This window comes from Schistocerca piceifrons, chromosome 2 (assembly GCF_021461385.2).
Source record: "Schistocerca piceifrons isolate TAMUIC-IGC-003096 chromosome 2, iqSchPice1.1, whole genome shotgun sequence".
NCBI classification, from domain to species: domain Eukaryota; kingdom Metazoa; phylum Arthropoda; class Insecta; order Orthoptera; family Acrididae; genus Schistocerca; species Schistocerca piceifrons.
This window is the reverse complement of record NC_060139.1, coordinates 844,935,595-844,956,889: the sequence shown is the minus strand read 5'-3', so window position 1 is coordinate 844,956,889 and position 21,295 is coordinate 844,935,595. Positions and strand designations below refer to the sequence as shown.

The 21,295-nt window shown below is 45.1% G+C and overlaps 1 protein-coding gene across 1 annotated transcript in view; it reads right to left on the bottom strand.

Annotated features, from left to right (window-relative positions):
* Nucleotides 1-21,030, bottom strand: part of LOC124776283 (myosin-VIIa) — a 476,348-nt gene extending 455,318 nt beyond the window's left edge. The window contains exon 1 of the mRNA XM_047251187.1: nt 20,863-21,030. The gene's annotated coding sequence lies outside the window, so the exon portion shown is untranslated. The remainder of the gene's footprint in view (nt 1-20,862) is intronic.
* Nucleotides 21,031-21,295: the final 265 nt, after the last annotated feature.

Below are 21,295 nucleotides of genomic sequence, written 5' to 3'. Positions count from 1 at the left end.
GACGGTTGCGAATGGTCCTCGCCGATACCCCAGGAGCAACAGTGTCCCTAATTTGCTGGGAAGTGGCGGTGCGGTCCCCTACGGCACTGCGTAGGATCCTACGGTCTTGGCGTGCATCCGTGCGTCGCTGCGGTCCGGTCCCAGGTCGACGGGCACGTGCACCTTCCGCCGACCACTGGCGACAACATCGATGTACTGTGGAGACCTCACGCCCCACGTGTTGAGCAATTCGGCGGTACGTCCACCCGGCCTCCCGCATGCCCACTATACGCCCTCGCTCAACGTCCGTCAACTGCACATACGGTTCACGCCCACGCTGTCGCGGCATGCTACCAGTGTTAAAGACTGCGATGGAGCTCCGTATGCCACGGCAAACTGGCTGACACTGACGGGGGCGGTGCACAAATGCTGCGCAGCTAGCGCCATTCGACGGCCAACACCGCGGTTCCTGGTGTGTCCGCTGTGCCGTGCGTGTGATCATTGCTTGTACAGCCCTCTCGCAGTGTCCGGAGCAAGTATGGTGGGTCTGACACACCGGTGTCAATGTGTTCTTTTTTCCATTTCCAGGAGTGTATTTGAAACGATGCAGAATGAACTAACAGCAAGTACGTGTTCTAGCAATTTGCAGTGCAGTATTTTGTTGCAAGAGGGCCTCATCGTTGATCGTATCAGCTCAGCCAATATTCGTTCAGTTGAGAACTGGTTATGAAATTCTGTCTATTCGTGACCCGTCCAGCACCATGTTTTTTATTTAAGACTACCGGTTTCGGACAACACTACTGGTCATTAAAATTACAACACCAGCGCCGATAGCATATATCGAAACATTACTTATTGTACATATACAGTACAGTCGGTAGAAAGCTTGATTTAATTTGTAACTAATTTGGGCGTATACGGGGTGCGAACTGCAATACAAAGAGCAGCCAGCTCTGGCAGCAACATTGGCACTAACACGTCTATAAACCGATCCGGACTGAATTGGGTATGTCCTTCCTAGCTGCTGGAGCTCTATGCCAGACTTCATCAGCCTTAGCGGCCCACGAGAAACACTGGCCCCGCGACTAGCTTGTGACGTTACGCTAGTCGGCTTTGTCCGCCACACTTCGGGAACCCTCGATTCTTTTCAGTGCGTAAAATGGTTCAAATGGCTCTGAGCACTATGGGACTTAACATCTGAGGCCATCAATCCCCAAGAACTTAGAACTACTTAAACCTAACTAACTTAAGGACATCACACACATCCATGCCCGAGGCATGATTCGAACCTGCGACCGTAGAGGTCGCGCGGTTCCAGACTGAGGCGCCTAGAACCGCTCGGCCACCTCGGCCGGCCGGATCGCCTCTCTCTGCGTCACGGGAAATCGCGACAGTGGCCGTCGTGCTGACAGTCCGCGTTGCTCCAGTTGTCTCCCTGTCCGCGTGGTTACTTTGCTTGCTGTAATCAAATATATTCCCAAACTCAAGGAACGTGACGAAGATGTACCATGCAGCATGATCGAGTGCTCAATGTGTGTCCTCTCGGGCGCTAGCCACGTGGGACTGTTGAGATCTCGCGTGGCGTTGAACATGGCCGCCCTGAACACACAGACTGCGTGCCAACGGGAGCGACAATGCCGCGTAATGATAACCAACAATGTCGACAGACTACGATCCTGCCACTTTTGTATTCGGACACATGCTGGCACACGTTTCTGCTCTTTGCGCGAGGCATAATGCGATATTTTCACAAGCAAACAGCGTTCAGGTTTCATTTCCGAATGAGAAATCAGTTGCGTAGCCTTTCTTTATACACAAAATTTGGCTCAGGTTCTAATTTGTCCGCTTGCGCTGAAATACTTATCACTTGCATGTCCAAGCATGCAGTACATTTACTCCAGTTCGACGCTTATTGACTTTCGTATTCATGGAGCTGCAGTTTTAATGGGCAGCATATGATGGGTTACCAGATGCCTGTTACGTGGTCTGTGGTACGAGGAAGATCAGTACGAGGCCATACAACAGTTTTTTTTTCTTCAGGGCAACTGATGACGACGGTGGCAGGACATGAGTACAGCAACAGGCATTTTTTTAAAAAAAAAGGGACAGAAAGAGGGAAAAGAAAAGGCCAAAGAGTGCAAACGCACTGGGCCATCATTAACAGCCGACTGGAAAAAACTTAAAAAGAAGTGTTCTGGAAAAATCTCTCCCTATTGTAAGAAGTTTGCACTTTTCGGACTTATCACGAATACAGTGACATGCACATCGCCTGAACATTCACCCACTTGTTCCTCAAGTGCTGCTGAAGTTAACCTGCGGTGAATGGTGTGCGCGTTATAACGCCGTGTCATCTTGCACGAATACGGCAGGGCTTTGCCTGGGCTGAAGAATTTCAGGCGAGGACGGGTTCCGTGTACTGCATTGAGAAATGTACACCGAGGACGTGACCGGAACGCCAACTAGTGCAGCCGCGTGTCTCCCGCACACCTCCCTACGCTATCGGGACTTGTTCCAGTTCTTGTTAAGCTTGTTGGACGATAGAGGCACTGTGACTCGATATGTTTGTAGTGTGTACATTGATACCTACAAAGACAATGTGTAGGATTCGAATATCAGATGGCCGTACATATATTTGCGGAACGGTGTGCCATTTGCCGGTGTCAAAGCTATTTGGAAATCAAAATTGCCAAATACTACCATAGCTCGGCAGTCTGTACTAAACTACATGATTTGATATAAAACTACGTCATACGTCGAAGGAGTGATGAACAATATCAGTTCGACATGGAATATCATACATATATAAAAATCAGTGGGATTGATAACTCCTTTGCTTTACTTGACATCAAGCGTGATGACAAGCATATTTGATGGGAAATTATCATTTCATTGCCTAGTACACTGAAAGCTGTAGCTATTTTATAATTAAATAACAGACTCATCCTCTAATCAATCACAGTTTAATATAGTTGTCCAGTATTACTGTGGAACACAGATGTGCGCTCCACTGAGATGACAAGTCATAGGATACCTCTTAATATCGTGCCGGACCTCCTGTTGCTCAGCGTAGTCCAACAACTTGACTTGGAATAGGCTCAGTAAGTCTCGGAAGTCATCTCGAGAAATACTAAGCCACACTGCCTCTATATCCGTCATAATTCTGAATGTGTTGCTGGTGCACGATTTCGTGCACGAACTGACCTCTCGATTATGTCCCATAAATATTCGATGGGATTAATGTGTTCGCCGGCCGCTGTGACCGAGCGGTTCTAGGCGCTTCAGTCCGGAGCCACGTGGCTGCTACGGTCGCAGGTTCGAATCCTGCCTCGGGCATGGATGTGTGTGATGTCCTTAGGTTTTTTTTTTTTTTATCATCAGTCTACTGACTGGTTTGATGCGGCCCGCCACGAATTCCTTTCCTGTGCTAACCTCTTCATCTCAGAGTAACACTTGCAACCTACGTCCTCAATTATTTGCTTGACGTATTCCAATCTCTGTCTTCCTCAACAGTTTTTGCTCTCTACAGCTCCCTCTAGTACCATGGAAGTCATTCCCTCATGTCTTAGAAGATGACCTATCATCCTGTCCTTTCCCCTTATCAGTGTTTTCCACATATTCCTTTCCTCTCCGATTCTGCGTAGAACCTCCTCATTCCTTACCTTATCAGTCCACCTAATTTTCAACATTCGTCTATAGCACCACATCTCAAATGCTTCGATTCTCTTCTGTTCCGGTTTTCCCACAGTCCATGTTTCACTACCATACAATGCTGTACTCCAGACGTACATCCTCAGTAATTTCTTCCTCAAATTAAGTTCGGTATTTGATATTAGTAGACTTCTCTTGGCCAGAAATGCCTTTTTTGCCATAGCGAGACTGCTTTTGATGTCCTCCTTGCTCCGTCCGGCATTGGTTATGTTACTGCCTAGGTAGCAGAATTCCTTAACTTCATTGACTTCGTGACCATCAATCCTGATGTTAAGTTTCTCGCTGTTCTCATTTCTACTACTTCTCATTACCTTCGTCTTTCTCCGATTTACCCTCAAACCATACTGTGTACTCATTAGTCTGTTCATTCCGTTCAGCAGATCATTTAATTCTTCTTCACTTTCACTCAGGATAGCAATGTCATCAGCGAATCCTTATGTTAGTTAGGTTCAAATAGTTCTACGTCTAGGGGAGTGGTGACCTCAGATGTTAAGTCCCACAGTGCTCATAGCCATTTGAACCATTAATGTGTTCTTCAAACCAGTCGGGAACAGTTGCGGCCCGCTGACATGGTGCATTGTCATCCATAAACTTTCCATCGTTGTCTGGCAATATTAAGTCCGTCTCCAAGGAACTGAATATAACCATTTTGAGTCAATGATCAGTTCAGTTGGATCAGAGGCCACAGCCCACACCATTATGGACCCAACACCAGCTTGCGCAGTGCCTTGTTGATAACTTTAGTCAGTGGCTTCGTGGGATCTGCGCCACACTTTAATCCTACCGTCAGCTCTTACCAACTGAAATCGCGACTCATCTGACAACGCTACGGTTTTCTAGTCGTCTACTGTGTAGCCGGAATGGTCAGGAGCCCATAAGAAGCATTGCAGGCGATCTCGTTCTGTTAGCAAACGCACTCGTGTCGGTCATCTGGTGCCATAGTCCATTATCACTAGATTTTGCCGCACTGTCCTATCGGATACGTTCATCGCATATTGATTTCTGCGGTTGTTTGTCTGTTAGCACTGACGACTCTGCCCAAACGCTGCTTCTGTCCGTCGTGAAGTGAAGACCATCGGCCACTAATTTGTCCGTAGTGAGAGGAAATGTTTGAGATTTGGTATTCTCGACACAGTCTTGATACTGAAGATCTCTGACTGTTAAATTCTCTAACGATTTCCAAAGTGGAATGTCCCATTTGTCTAACTCCAACAACCATTCCGCGTTCGAAATCTGTTACTTTCCGTCGTGGGGACATAATCACGTCGGAAACCTCTTCACGTGCTTCACCTGAGTACAAGTGACAGTTTCTCCAATGCACTGCCCTTTTATACTCTGTATTCGCGATAGTACCGCCATCTATACATAGGCATATCGCTGTCCCCTGACTTTTATCGCCACAGTGTATTGCGAAAACTTACGGTCCTCCAGCAGTCGCCTGGAGTGGTCTGAAGTCACTTTTACGTCAGTAGAGTACTCTTCGTTGAAAACGATATGCTGTGTTCTCTTTCCTAGAAACTTTTCAATCCAGTCACACACCTTCCTGATACAGTATTTGTGGTGTCACCGCCAGACACCACACTTGCTAGGTGGTAGCCTTTAAATCGGCCGCGGTCCGTTAGTATACGTCGGACCCGCGTGTCGCCACTATCAGTGATTGCAGACCGAGCGCCACCACACGGCAGGTCTAGAGACACTTCCTAGCACTCTCCCCAGTTGTACAGCCGACTTTGCTAGCGATGGTTCACTGACAAATTACGCTCTCATTTGCCGAGACGATAGTTAGCATAGCCTTCAGCTACGTCATTTGCTACGACCTAGCAAGGCGCCATTACCAGTTACTATTGATGCTGTAAAACATGTACCGTCAAGAGCGATGTTCACCAATTATGAATTAAAGTTAAGTATTCCAGTAGTTGCGTACGTTCTTTGCTACTATAAATTCCTTGTCCTGTTCCAGACCTCACGCCAGCCTGCGTGAGCTTAAACGCGTGCCTTTCGGCTTCCTATCATAGTGGATTGGCTGTCTTGCCAATCCACAACAGTATTTCGTATGCTCTATTTTAGGAACTTCCGTCAGGCAAATAGCGAACACGCAACCTTCGCTAAGACGATACAGCTTCAAATTCTGATATTTTTTTTTTTAATTCCCAGTGCGAAGATTGGTTTGACGGACCTCCCCACGCTGTTCTGTCGTGTACGAGCCTGTTCAACTTAACAGAACCACTTCAGCCTACGACTGTTTTTGCCGTTGATACCCTTACTGTGTTATCTGCGTAGCCGACTCCTGTGAAGAGGTCAGAAAATACGATGGCTTGCTGAAATATTGTGCTTCAGAAATTTTTACGTGAAAATTCTTCAAGCTTTTTAAATAAAACAAACGTTATCGACATTCTACATCTTTATTCTTCATGTCTACGTATTTGCAGCCCTCTGCCATTAGAGGTCTCAGATTGGTAGCGTGTAACATAGCGGTGTATAACGTAACTACGTCGTACAGTAATAGAATTTCGAATTCGAGGCGTTCGTCTACACTTGGAGCACCTTCTATTTCAGAATGACAAAGCCAGACCACTCATGGGCGCTGCGACATATGCAACAATCCGACGCCTGGGGTTCACACTCATTGATCCATACTGTACCGACTTGGCCCGTCAGATTTTCACGTGTTTCCGGAACATAAACAACACTTTCGAGGACTTCGCTTTGGCAGTGATAAAGCTGTGAAATCAGAGTTGAGGTTTTGGTTATGTAGTAAACAACAACATTCTACAGCGACGGTATCAATAAACAAATCTTTGGCTGTGAAAAATGTGTTCGTCGACAGAGTGACTATGTTGAGAAATAAGCAAGTAGACATAAAGAATAAAGCTGTAGAATGTTATCAACGATTGTTTTGTTAAAACAGTTTTAAGAGCTTCCATACAAAAATTTCTAAGGCATTTGTTTTCAGCACATTCTCGTACATTCGATCTAAAAAAGTAAAGAAACCAAAAAAGAGGGTCAGGGATTTTCTCTGCTTCGTGATGGCTGGGTGTTGTGTGCTGTCCTTAGGTTAGTTAGGTTTAAGTAGTTCTAAGTTCCAGGGGACTGATGACCGTAGCAGTTAAGTCCCATAGTGCTCAGAGCCATTTTGAAACCAAAAAAGACTCACTTTAGCACTGACTGTGTTACTGTGTGGACACAAAAAGAATATAAAACGCGCTATTCATGTACATGAAGGAATAAAATAATCCTGCGGAATTGTATAACGCGGTTTTGCTGAAATTTCCCTATATTGTGATTTCTATTTAAGAGGATTTGCTCTTGGCACCACTTTTTGGAGAACTTTTAACATCTACGTACATTTAAGGAACGGTGAAGAGTTTTTGTATCTGCAGAGCTGGGATGTTACAAACATTATTCATTAACTTGCTTCGTGGAGTCAAGCTTTTGTCTTCCTCTTCAATTTGTGCTCTCCCCCATTCCCCACCTCACTTTCTTGTGTTGCCAAGTTAACTATTGATCTCTCAGGATGTGTCTTGTCACCCTATTCCTTATTTTAGTCAAACTGTTCTGTAAGGATAGTTATTCGTCAACTCGGTTCAGTACCTCTTCGTTGGTTATCCCATCTGCCCTCTAACGTTCAGCTTTCTTCTGTGGCACGACATTTGAAAAGTTTCTATTCTCTTCTTGTGCGTACTGTTTCTCGTCCATGTTTCAGCCCGCAATTCGCTGTCAGGTGGCCAGCATCTCTGCCTCTAGACCGTGGAGTCTATGTTTGATTCCCGGTTGAGTTGTAGCAAGACGAGTAAATCGTCTAAGTGGCGTCAAATAGAAAGCCGTCGGGGACAACCCCAGAAAGAAATTAGAATTATATTAATACCTTAAGCTGCTGACGGGTGTTGATATATGTCAACGGGGACAGGTGAAAATGTGTACCCCGACCGGGACTCGATCCCGGGATCTCCTGCTTACATGGCAGACGCTCTATCTATCTGAGCCATAGAGGGCACAGAGAATAGTGCGACTGCAGGGACTATCTCGCGCACGCCTCCCGCGAGACCCACATTCTCACCTTATATGTCCACACACTACATTCGTAGTGTTCATACCCAACACATGACATGTCCGAAAGAACAGACACCATATCCATATAAGTGTATAGTTTTGGCAATACCGGCCATGACCTCCTTCTTCTGTGCGGATGCACAAATATTACCTGAACTCTTACGGGACTTGGTAAGAATGTCTTCCACGAGTAATGAGTGTGTTGGGTAGGGACACTACGAATGTAGTGTGTGGACATATAAGGTGAGAATGTGGGTCTCGCGAGAGGCGTGCGCGAGATAGTCCATGCAGTCGCACTGTTCTCTGTGCCCTCTATGGCTCAGATGGATAGAGCCTCTGCCATGTAAGCAGGAGATCCCGGGTTCGAGTCCAGGTCGGGGCACACATTTTCACCTGTTCCCGTTGATATATACGAACGCCCGTCGGCAGCTAAAGGTATTAATATAATTCTAATTTCGTTCTAGACGGCTGCAGGTCATCAATGGTGTCTGTTCTTTCGGAAATGTCCGAAAGAACAGACACCATATACATATAACCTCAGAAAGGGTCTCTCGGACAATAGCACCATACGTTCGTTTCATCGTCCATCTTTCACTTCCGCACAACGCTAAATTCAGCATAATGCCAACCGGCTGCCGTGTCACCATGTGACAATATGGCCAGAAAGTTTCATATCAGCGCACACTCCAGTGCAGAGTGAAAATTTCGTCCTGGAAACATCGCCCAGACTGTGGCTAAGCAACATCCTTTCTTTTAGGAGTACCAGTCTGGTAAGTTTCGCAGGCGAGCTTCTGTGAAGTTTGGAAGGTAAGAGACGAGATACTGGCGGAGGTGAAGCTCCGTGGACGGGTCGTGAGTCGTGTTTGGGTAGGTCGGTCGGTAGAGCATTTGCCAGTCGAAGACAAAGGCCCAGAGTTCGAGTTTCGATCCGGTACACAATTTTATTCTTCCAGGTAGTTTGAAATTTTAATTTGTCGCTTCAGTCTGCACATATAAATCACGTATGTCTGAGAGTTAAAACGATCTCGGGAACCATATAGCTTCATTTGATAAAAGCACCTACGCCTGGGTTTCAGGCAGGATCCCCCATTTGGTTCGATGCTGAGGTGCAGATACAATACAGTTGGAGAGCCTTTATTTGGAACGTAGAGGGAGGCATGCTAGGGTAGTCCGTACAGTGATGCAAGTGCCAGGGTGCTGTAGTGGTCAGCGCTTCCCCTAGTGACCAGTGCATCAAGATTCGAATCCTGACCTTGGTACAAATTTACATTTGTCGCTTCTGTCTGTACATATACAGCATAGATGTTTAAGACTTTAACCATGGTTTCATTTGATTAAGATCACTGCTCGCCGTGAGACTAAAAGGTGCCTAGTGGCGTTGTTGGCATGTGACGTGGTAAGAAAAGAACGTAATGGAGACGAAATGAATGGGGGGGAGGGGGGGCGGGACATCGTTCTAGGGACAGTACGGACCGCAAACGGGGAAACTCACCGGCAAAATGCGACTCTGACAAACGCCAGATTGTTATAGCCCAGCGCTCAGGAATGAGCATCTCGGAAACTACGAATCTGGTCGGTTGTTTACGTGCTACTGTCGTATTTATAGAAAGTGCATGAAGGAGTTGTCAAAGAACGCGGAGGTCGTTGGCTTGTTCGTACTGTGAAGTAGGATAGGCGGCGATCTGTGACAGATCTGAAGATAGTACAGTGTTGATGCAGGCACAAGTGTTTCTGAACTCATCGTACACAGCACGTTGTTGAACACGGCACTCGCAGCAGACGAGCGCTACGTGTTCCCAAGTTGAAAAAACGACATCGTCAATTACGATTGCAGTGAGTGCGGGATCTTCGAGCCTGGGCTTCGGATCAAACGAAACTTGTCACTTGGTCGGATGGATCACGTTTCTTGTTACACTAAGTCGATGGTCGTTCCCCAATACGCATCCTCGAAACGTACACCGCGCCACGGACCCGGGCCGATGGCGGCAGCACTGTGCTACGGGTGACTTCTTTCCTTCTTCCTCGATCGTGATGGCATCTTCCAGCAGAATAACTGTGTGTGCGGCCGCTGTGACCGAGCGGTTCTAGGCGCTTCAGTCCAGAACCGCGCTGCTGCTACGGTCGCAGGTTCGAATCCTGCCTCGGGCATGGATGTGTGTGATGTCTTTAGGTTAGTTAGGTTTAAGTAGTTCCAAGTCTAGGGGACTGATTACCTCAGATGTTAAGTCCCATAGTGCTTAGAGCCATTTGAACCATTTTTAACTGTTTGTGTCAAAATGTGCCTTTATTCGCTTCAGAAGCAGGATAGTAAAGTAACTTTGATGTCTTGGCCACTAAGTTCTGCAGACCACAACACGACGTAACACATCTCTGCGCCGACAAACCACCGAATTTACGGGAACTGCGTAACCTGCTTGTAGGCCTAGGCAGCTTGTCGATACTTCCTTCTATATTCTACCAAGATCTTGTCGAATCGATGCCACGCAGAATCGTTGCTATCCTGTGTTTCCAAAGGTGAATTAACAATGTTTTAGCACATAAGTATAGGTATGTGGTCACATCTGTCATATTTTTGGTCATCGTCATCATTTATTTCCATATCACAATTTATTGATGTTCCTCATCTTTGGGGCTCCGTTCCTCAATCGGTGAAAACGAAACACTTGTGGGATCGCTTTATTGTCTGTCTGTCCGTCCGACTGTTAAGACCCCTTTTTCTCAGGAACTGACAGAGGTATCAAGCTGAAATTCCGGTACTACAGTCTACGGCACCTCGGCGGTGTGAAAAATTGTAAGCTTCTAAGTTAGTGCAATCAAAAAATACTGCCTTTTATGTCACAGATTTAGATACTAGCAGACTCACATATCAGAAGTTACATGGTACTTCCCGTTGACCTAGAATCATGAAATTTGTTAAAAACCATGAATTCACAGTAAAAGTAAAGAAAAACATCGGAAAAATGGTAATCTGTAATTGTTGTGTTGTGGTCTTCAGTCCTGAGACTGGTTTGATGCAGCTCTCCATGCTACTCTATCCTGTGCAAGCTTCTTCATCTCCCAGTACCTACTGCAACCTACGTCCTTCTGAATCTGTTTAGTGTATTCATCTCTTGGTCTCCCTCTACGATTTTTACCCTCCACACTGCCCTCCAATACTAAATTGGTGATCCCTTGATGCCTCAGAACATGTCCTACCAACCGATCCCTTCTTCTAGTCAAGTTGTGCCACAAACTCCTCTTCTCCCCAGTCCTATTCAGTACTTCCTCATTAGTTATATGATCTACCCATCTAATCTTCAGCATTCTTCTGTAGCACCACATTTCGAAAGCTTCTATTCGCTTCTTGTCCAAACTAGTTATCGTCCATGTTTCACTTCCATACATGGCTACGCTCCATACAAATACTTTCAGAAACGACTTCCTGACACTTAAATCTATACTCGATGTTAACAAATTTCTCTTCTTCAGAAACGCTTTCCTTGCCATTGCCAGTCTACATTTTATATCCTCTCTACTTCGACCATGATCAGTTATTTTGCTCCTCAAATAGCAATACTCCTTTACTACTTTATGTGTCTCATTTCCTAATCTAATTCCCTCAGCATCACCTGACTTAATTCGACTACATTCCATTATCCTTGTTTTGGTTTTGTTGATGTTCATCTTATATCCTCCCTTCAAGACACCATCCATTCCGTTCAACTGCTCTTCCAAGTCATTTGCTGTCTCTGACAGAATTACAATGTCATCGGCGAACCTCATAGTTTTTATTTCTTCTCCATGGATTTTAACACCTACTCCGAATTTTTCTTTTGTTTCCTTTACTGCTTGCTCAATATACAGATTGAATAGCATCGGGGAGAGGCTAAAACCCTGTCTCACTCCCTTCACTTTCTTTTATGATTCTTGAACCAAATGTTAGCTATGATTAAGTTGTGCTCTGTGCAAAATTCTACCAGGCGGTTTCCTCTTTCATTTCTTAGCCCCAATCGATATTCATCTACTACGTTTGCTTCTCTCCCTTTTCCTACTACCGAATTCCAGTCACCCATGACTATTAAATTTTCGTCTCCCTTCACTATCTGAATAATTTCTTTTATTTCATCATACATTTCTTCAATTTCTTCGTCATCCGCAGAGCTAGTTGGCATATAAACTTGTACTACTGTAATAGGCGTGGGCTTCGTGTCTTCATGGCCACAATGATGCGTTCACTATGCTGTTTGTAGTAGCTTACCCGCACTCCTATTTTTTATTCATTATTAAACCGACTCCTGCATTTACCCCTATTTGATTTTGTATTATATCACATGAAAAATTTTCTTTTGTCATTTGTTTTACCTCTGTCTGCCTATACGCCTGTTAAGTCCCCTTTTTTCTCACAAACGGGTAGACGTATCAACCGAAATTTATACATGGTACTACGCGGTCTACGGTCTCTTGGCGGTGTAAAGAATTTAAGCTCTAAGTTAATGAAATAAAAAGATAAGGTCATGTATGTACATGTTTTGATACTCGCAAACCCATTATACCTATACACGTCGGACCATGGTTTTCTAGTGGTAATGGCGTGCAGTCGAATCTTGGTCGGCCCACAAATTTTTTTTTCAGTCTTCGTTTTAACCTAGCCTTCACCTCTCAACGGTGTGAGGAGTCACCAGAAACAACACGTGGTTCGTATTCCGCGTTATACTTGGGTCACTTAACCCCTTATAGGTAACTGGGGTAGGTTAGAGACTAGCAAGTCGCCGATGTGGTGTCCAGTAGAAAGCCTGCCGCCAGGTCACTGTGTCGTTACTCAGAATTGTGTACCAAACCTTATAGATAAATAGATAAAGTTATATTTGCTGTCATTCAATACTAGTCAAAGCAATAAACAGTTATTGTATACTGCGACAGTACTAAATACATACTGTCATTCATGTGAGTATGAATTGCATCCAATTTAAGTACTCCTTATTAAAGAGTTTCAGTAAATTAAACTAATATTTTATATGTAAAGATGTCACAACTCATGACAATGAACTTTTCGTTCCATATTAGATTGTAACAAAAGATTTAAAGGTGGCAGCTGGCCTGAAACCGATCATATGGAAATGAAGGAAACCTGGAGACTGAATTTGGACTTTTTTTATTTATTTATTTATTTTTTTTTTTTTACAGGTAACAATCGCGGTAGCCACGGAACCTCTTCCAGAAGTGGAACTATTGAACTGTCATCTAGGTGGCTATGCTATGTGTACAGTAATAATAATATTTAATATAATAGTAATAATAATATCCATACCCAATACAACAAATATACAAAAGAAAACAGGAGAAAAAATTTAATATCCATACCCAATACAACAAATATACAGAAGAAAACAGGAGAAAAAATTGAAAAATACATCCAACTGGCTGAGGAAGTCAAGGACATGTGGCATCAGGATAAAGTTGACATTATACCAATTATACTATCAACTACAGGAGTCATACCACACAATTTCCACCAGTACATCAATGCAATACAGCTACATCCAAACTTATATATACAACTACAGAAATCTGTAATTGTTGATACATGTTCAATTACCCGAAAGTTCCTAAATGCAATATAACACATACCATACAGTTAAAAGGAAGTGACGCTTGATCAAGGTCCGCGTCACTTTCCATTTTTAACCAGACTTAACGTCTGAGAAAGTAAAGAAAGAATGAATAATAATAATAATAATAATAATAATAATAATAATAATAATAATAATCATCATCATCATCATCTATATACATAATTAAGTTTGTACCAAGCCTTCGGTGCGCGAATCCTATTCGTACTTGTCCGCTTTCTTCCCTGTTTGTCTTAGATAAGTTATCGTTGACTATGAATTACACTCTCCTGTCTTTACAATCGACCAACTAGCACGTGACGATATTCGGAATAGTCTCCTTTCTCTTTGAACTCTCACCCGGAAGTAATCCAAACACGGTACAACACGGATGTGACCTTGATTTCCTTGCGTTAATGGCCCGCATCATGAGCGTTGGAGAACTCAAAGAATAATATTATCCAGTAGTCACCAGTAATGCATCGAATAGCACAACATACCTGAGAAAGCTCGCCGTGAATGGCTCGCCACAGCGTGAAGAGTAAATACAATTTCGTCGCCGCGTTTCCTAGTCATGAAGCTTTCTGTTTTCTTACTACGCACATAGGAAAGCTAAAGACGAATGGCTTTGTCTACTGCGGGACTTGAAGGGTTATGTTCCGCAGTGCAGGGTTCAATTTTTCTACCTTCACGTACAATTGGAATATCTTTTTTCTTATTTTGTCCAGTGCTACATCTTAAGTAGAACAGTATACTGAAGTTGACTATGATAAACCCTTGCAGAGTTTAGTGTGGTACTCCTTTCGAACAGCATCACAGGAAACGCAGGGTTATAAGGTCCCTTTCCGATGGGCGGATCGCAGTCAACAATGTCACAAGTCCTCACCCCATGAGACACAGAGAGAAAGTTCAAAGTTTAACCCACGCCACGATCACATTTTGATTAATAAGCAGGTACTGTAGCAAAAACCTCATCGGTGCTTTCTGGATGGTAAAACGCCGGGTCACTAATGTGTTTTGGCAATAAGGCTACGGACTACAGAAACACATATTTATACCTAATGTTATAAAAAAAATTATCAACCAAATGGTTGCTTTGAAAATGGATGAGTCTTTTGACTCATTACTTGGTTTACAAAGAAGCACAAGTATCCTTTCGCAACTTTTGAACATGTCAGAGACGTAAAATCCTCCTTTACAATAATATGGATGGCTCGACAGGCATGTTGCACATATAAATACAGTTATATACTTTCCTTGAAATGCCAGACTTGCAAAAACTGAGACTAGAGATTTTGGGATCGGAGAATGAAGATAACAATAAAGTTAACAAACACAACATTTGTTCCCAACGCTTGTAGACAAGGAACAAGAGAGGTGAAAAATACAGAGTTGGGAAATCAGCCTTAAAGTTCGTTTCGCTTCGCATCACGCATATTCATACGTATCATTTACGTCCCTGTAACGTACTGTAAGAGATTTGCAGCATAAAACTGCAACTGTTTTAGTGATTATTTGCAGGACGAAACATAATCCTCGCCTTTTTAATTAACTGTCATTTCTTGCGTTACAGAGGGCTTGGAATGAGCACAAAACAAAAGCTCTGAACAAACAAACGATTTATATTTTTTCATGGTAGGAGTAACTGGTATCTGGATTACAAAACCATCGTAAACAGACAACTGGGTTCAATTGGAAGTGAAAAACGAAGGTGGTTAGCAACATAAACAATAAAGCGGAACAAATACTTGGCTTTTTCTCGATGATGAAATTATTCCACGAATCATTGACGAAAAAATATTTTAAAATATTATATAGTGACAACATTTTAATTTGACTTGGTAGCTTAATCGCAAGTGCTAGGATTCGGCCTTTTGGATGAAAAACGGATTTGGAACATTGTTGGCTCATGACGCAACAAACTCCACCTCCTCCTCTTCAGAGGCAGATGAGTATCGGGATGCACATTAAACTCTAGGTCACTCAACCAGCCGGCTGGATTGGTTCTGAGGCCAGAGGACGGCAGTGTTAAAATCTTCAACTAAGACGAGGTCTCATAAAACAATGTAACGCTTAGCTCACCTTTTTATGGATGAAATCTTCATTATACTAACTGTAAACTTGTCTTTACCCGTTGACAGTCATATTGAAAATATTCGATTTTCTTTAGTCACAGTCTTTGATTACTTTTCTTAAAAGTCCACGTATTTAATTCCCATTCGCAATGGACATAATTGGAGCCGTGGAACAACTCGCAGAATTCACAAAGACATCTGCTCCGTCTTCAGCGGTTGCGTGCTGAACTCTAGGGCGATCTGCTGAAGCTGTCACTGCAATCTGATAACATTTTCTTCGCAGCTAGTCCAGTATGAGATTTTCCCCGAAATTTCTTACAGCACACATGCCTACACAAATGTTGAATGAAGACATTCACTAAATACACACTATACGATCAAAAGTATCCGGACATTGCTTTTATGACGGTTTCAATTTTGTCGGGGACATTTTCAGTTTCTCAGTGAGGTATATGAAATCTGTGGAGGAATGGTAGCCCATTCTTTCTGAAAAGTCGAAAACAGAAGGTTCTGATGTTGGACACTGGGACCTGGAGCAAAGTTGACGCTTTAAACCATTCGAAAAGCATTACACTGGTTTCAGGTCGGGAGTCTATGCAGGCCAGTCAATTTCGGAACGTTATTCTCCACAAACCATTGCCTCACGTACGCTGTTAAACACTGAAGAGCCAAAGAAACTGGTACACCGTCATAATATCGTGTAGCGCCCCCGCGAGCACGCAGAAGCGCCGCAACAGGACGTGGCATGGACTCGACTAACGTCTGAAGTAGTGCTGGAGGGAACTGAGACCATGAATTCTGCAAGGCTTTCCATAAATCAGTAAGAGTACGGGGGGGGGGGGGGAGATCTCTTCTGAACAGCACGTTCCAAGGCATCCCAGATATGCTCAATAATGTTCATGTCTGGAGGAGTTTGGTGGCCAGCGGAAGTGTTTAATCTCAGAGGAGTGTTTCAGGAGCCGCTCTGTATCAATTCTGGACGTATGAGGTGTCCTGCTGGAGTTGTCCAAGTCCGTCGGAATGCACAATGGACATGAATGGATGCAGGTGATCAGCCAGGATGCATGCTTACGTATCACCTGTCAGAGTCGTATTTGGACGTATCAGGGGTCCCATACCACTCCAACCGCACACGCCCCACACCATTACAGATCTTCTACCAGCTTGAACAGTCCCCTGCTGACATACAGGGTCCATATATTCATGACGTCACCATACCCGTACACGTCGATCGGCTCGATACAATTTGAAATGAGACTCGTCCGACCAGACAACATGTTTTCAGCCATCAACAGTCCAGTGTCGGTGTTGACGGGCCCAGGCGAGGCGTAAAGCTATGTAGTGCAGTCATTAAGGGTACACGAGTGGACCTTCGGCTCCGAAAGCCCACATCGATAGTGTTTCATTGAATGGTTCGCACTCTGACACTTGTTGATAGTCCAGCATTGAAACCTGCAGCTATTTGCGGAAGGGTTGCACTTCTATCATGTTGAACGATTCTCATCAGTCGTTGTTGCTCCAGTTCTTGCAGGATCTTTTTCCGGCCGCAGCGATGTCGGAGATTTGATGTTTCACTGGATTCCTAGTATTCACGGTACACTCGTGAAATGTTCGTAAGAAAAAATGTCCACTTCATCGCTACCTCGGAGATGCCGTGTCCCATCGCTCGTGCGCCGACAATAACACCACGTTCAAACTCACTTAAATCTTGATAACCTGCCATGTAGCAGCAGTAACCGATCTAACAGCTGCGCCAGCCACTTGTTGTCTTGTATAAAATAGGCGTTGCCGGCAGCAGTGCTATATTCTGCCTGTTTACGTATCTCTGTAGTTGTGTATGCTTTCCTGTACCAGTTTCTTTGGCGCTTCAGTGTATAACAGAATGTTTTGTCCCGCTGATACAATCGTCGTCTTCGAACCTTTCCTCTACTGTACGCAGTACACAATGCTAAAAAATGGGGAGCTGCTTGACCCTTGTACTCCACTGATTTTAAGTCCCTCCGCTCAGTCACTGGCAACACTTTGGTACTCAAGAGTGATTCCTTCCGCCGATTTCAAGCGATATTTTACAGCCACCCTCCGTAATGCTTGACCGTCTCTGTCTGTCAGTATACGGGGCCTGTCTGGTCCTGTTTTAGCTGTAGTTGTTTCTTCGTGTTTCCGCTCTACAATCACATCACGAACACTCCACTTGGGCAGCTTTAGAAGCTGAGCTCTTGCCCGACACATTCAACTGTTGCTGCTTGTTTTTTGACAACACAATACTCCCCGCCTCCTTTTATACTGACAAGTCCGCTTCTCGTGAGATCTGATGGTCAATTCCGCATTACTTAGGGGTGTCTGCCCGCCTGGTTGGCCGACCGGTCTAACGCACGGCTTTCTGGGCGGGAAGGAGCGCCTGGTCCCCGGCACCATTCCACCCGGCGGATTTGTGTCGAGGTCCCGTGAACCGGCCAGTCTGTGGATGGTTTTTAGGCGGTTTTCCATCTGCCTCGGCGAATGCGGGCCGGTTTCCCTTATTCCGCCTCAGTTACACTATGTCGGCGATTGCTGCGCAAACAAGTTCTCCACGTATGCGTACACCACCATTACTTTACCACGCAAACATACGGGTGTGAGGCGTTCCCTGGGGGGTCCACCGGGGGCCGAGCCGCACGATAACCCTGGGTTCGGTGTGGGGCGGCGGAGGGGTGAAGTGGACTGCAGTAGTCGTCGTGGGGTTGTGGACCACTGCGGCTGCGGCGGGGACGGAGCCTCTCCGTCGTTTCTAGGTCCCCGGTTAACATACAGTACAATACAATAGGGGTGTCTGGGTGCCTTTGATCTGATAGTGTAAGTCTCTCAACGAGCTGACTGCATTTGTACTGAAGCCAAAAGGTCACAATCTTCAATGATAAGCAACGCCTAATAAAACAATGCCACGCTTACTTAAAATTTTGCATTGATGAAAACTTTACTATACGTACTACATCATTGCCACTAACAGTCGTCCTGGACATATTCAAACTATTTTATTCCCAATCTTTCATCGCAGTTTTAGAAGTCAAGATATTTAATGTCCTTCAGCAACGAACATCTTCGGATCTGTGTAATAACACGTGCAAATCATAAACAAGAAGAACCATCTTCTGGGATCAGAACTTCATGGTTATCTAGTGAGACTGTCGTTGCAATTTGAGAACGTTGTTTCACAGCAATTCCACTATGGGATTTCTCGTAACACATGCTTACACAAATGATGGACGAAAACGTTAGTTGTAATATAAGTTTACTTACAGCTGTTACTCAAAAGTGACAGATTATTACTGGTTTATTATTTCGGCCTTTCCGCAGTGGATACACCGGTTCCCGTGAGATCACCGAAGTTAAGCGCTGTCGGGCGTGGTCGGCACTTGGATGGGTGACCATCCAGGCCGCCATGCGCTGTTGCCATTTTTCGGGGTGCACTCAGCCTCGTGATGCCAATTGAGGAGCTACTCGACCGAATAGTAGCGGCTTCGGTCAAGAATATCATCATAACGACCGGGAGAGCGGTGTGCTGACCACACGCCCCTCCTATCCGCATCCTCCACCGAGGATGACACGGCGGTCGGGTGGTCTCGATGGGTCACTTGTGGCCTGAAGACGGAGTGCTTATTATTTCAATCAAATTGTAAAATCTCACTCAGCTGTTGAGATGGCAAGCAACGAATCACGTATGCAGAGGTTCGTAATGCGATCCTTGGCCTGTGTAGAAGGTAAGGGGGGTTGTCTCCTCCAACACGACCAGGTCTAGCAAAAAAAACAGTGTTTCTTGGTTCGTACTCAGAGAATGCCTTTGCTCCCGTCACAGACAATATATGTCATGAATATGTAGTGAAAATTGAAAATCTGAGTGAGGCGCGGAGGCATTTTGGTTGCATAATGGAATTCGAGGTTCGAATCCGGGTCAGGCACAAACTGTCATTTGGCACTGCAGTTTAAGCGTATCTGAATAGTCTGCAATGATATTTACGGCCACTGCATCTTCACTGATTTCATCCCCGCCGATCAGTTCAGCTTCAGCACATTTAATTAAATTAAAAAAATGTATCATTAAAAAATACTACTTTGTTGGTTTCTCCGGGTATGACTGGGTCGGGTGGCAGTTTACTCATGCCGTATATTGCTTCCTCCTACGTATATCTCGCGAAGAGACCATGAGGATAAAATCAATGAGATTAGAGCCCACACGGAGGCATACCGACACGAACAATACGAGACTGGAACAGAAGGGAGAACCGACAGAGGTACTCAAAGTACCCTCCGCCACACATCGTCGGGTGGCTTGCGGAGTATGGATGTAGATGTAGAATTGTGTTTGACTGACCACAATATCACTTACCACTCTGATGCAAGAGCTAATACGCCCTGCAATATGCTGAGGGCAGCAAAATCACCAGCGAGAATCCACAGTTGAAAATTAATTGTAGCGACATACTTCATGCCTCTACAAAACCAGAATTTCCACATCCCACAGAACTAGTCTGCTTTTGACGTAACACACGGTTTCAAAGAAGAAATGATGTCGCTTGTGAGCCGCAGACAGAAACGCTGCAATTATGGTGGAGGGAACAGGAGCATTGTGAAACAACCACGAGACGAGAGGCGACGCAGGAATAACAGGTGGCCAAAGAGGCGAGCAACTGGCAGCTCGCGTTTGGAGGGGCCGCTGGAGGTCACGGTCAGGGACAACCACGCAGGCGCTCACCTCACATAAATTATTCATAGGCGTGTCCCAATCAACGGTCATCCACACCGCCGTGAAAGAAATTTGAACCGTTCGACTGTAAGGGAACGAAAAATAAATTATGATCGCCAAGCAAGGGTTCTTGAAGCGGATGGAAAACAACTTTCGAAAGATGGATACATAAAAAGGCATATTATTTTGTTCAGTTCCCAGCCTGTACACTGCTGCTGTTCCGGTTTTACTTTGTACTAGGTATGGTTCTAGCCGAAGTGCCAGGAATTGTCTTACGGCAGTTGCTGCTGGGATGGGGTAGATTTTGCACAGAGAATAAAAAATCGTGTGGTGCTCATCGCCAACAATTCAAATTCTGAACAGGGAAGATACAAAGCGTTAAAACGATTCACCTATACTGCTGAACTTGTGGCGAAATGAGTGCCTATTGTAGATACCAGAGTGAAATGGCGATGAGAAACACTGCTGTTTCCTAGTCAAATGCGAAAATCACAACGCCAGTCAAAGGAACAGGTACACAACCTAACAGGTTCGGTCATGAGTCTTACGGATTCATAAACAGTACAGGCACTAGGCAGATTTATACTGTCACTGTCACACTGGCGTCCTCAGAAACCGGTCCAGACTGTTATTACTCCGACCCCTGAGCTGCGGCAGTTTCTACTGGTAGTAAGCAGCGGCGCGATAGACTTTGCGAGCACTTGTCGAGTCGGCTGATCTTATTGGTGCAGTGCTTACTTACGATTGGTGTGCGCAGACGTTGCTATTATCAGGAGTCAATATCCATAAGCAGAAGATAAGCAGCAGTGGTGACGTGTCAGGCTACGGAACTGTGCTGGCGGGCGCGACGCGGGCGGCGGAGCACACTGAGCCACTGTTATCTCCTCGGCACCTGCAGCCTACAACCCGCTACCTGCGAGCCGTGTCAACGTACAGCTGGCGGCAGAACCACGTTGCCCGCGCCGGCTGGCCCCGTCGTTGCTGGTAGCTTGCCTCTGCGCGAGGTTCGGCTCTCGGAGCGGCGCTCCTGACATCTACCGGCAAGGTGAGAGAAACGCTGTCCACAGGTGCGCCGAGCGGCCGCGAGGTGGCCGCGCACCTGACAGGTAGAGAGCGGAACCGGAATTGACGTTGCTGATGGAAATGGGTTCTGTGTGTCGAGCACGCGTCACATT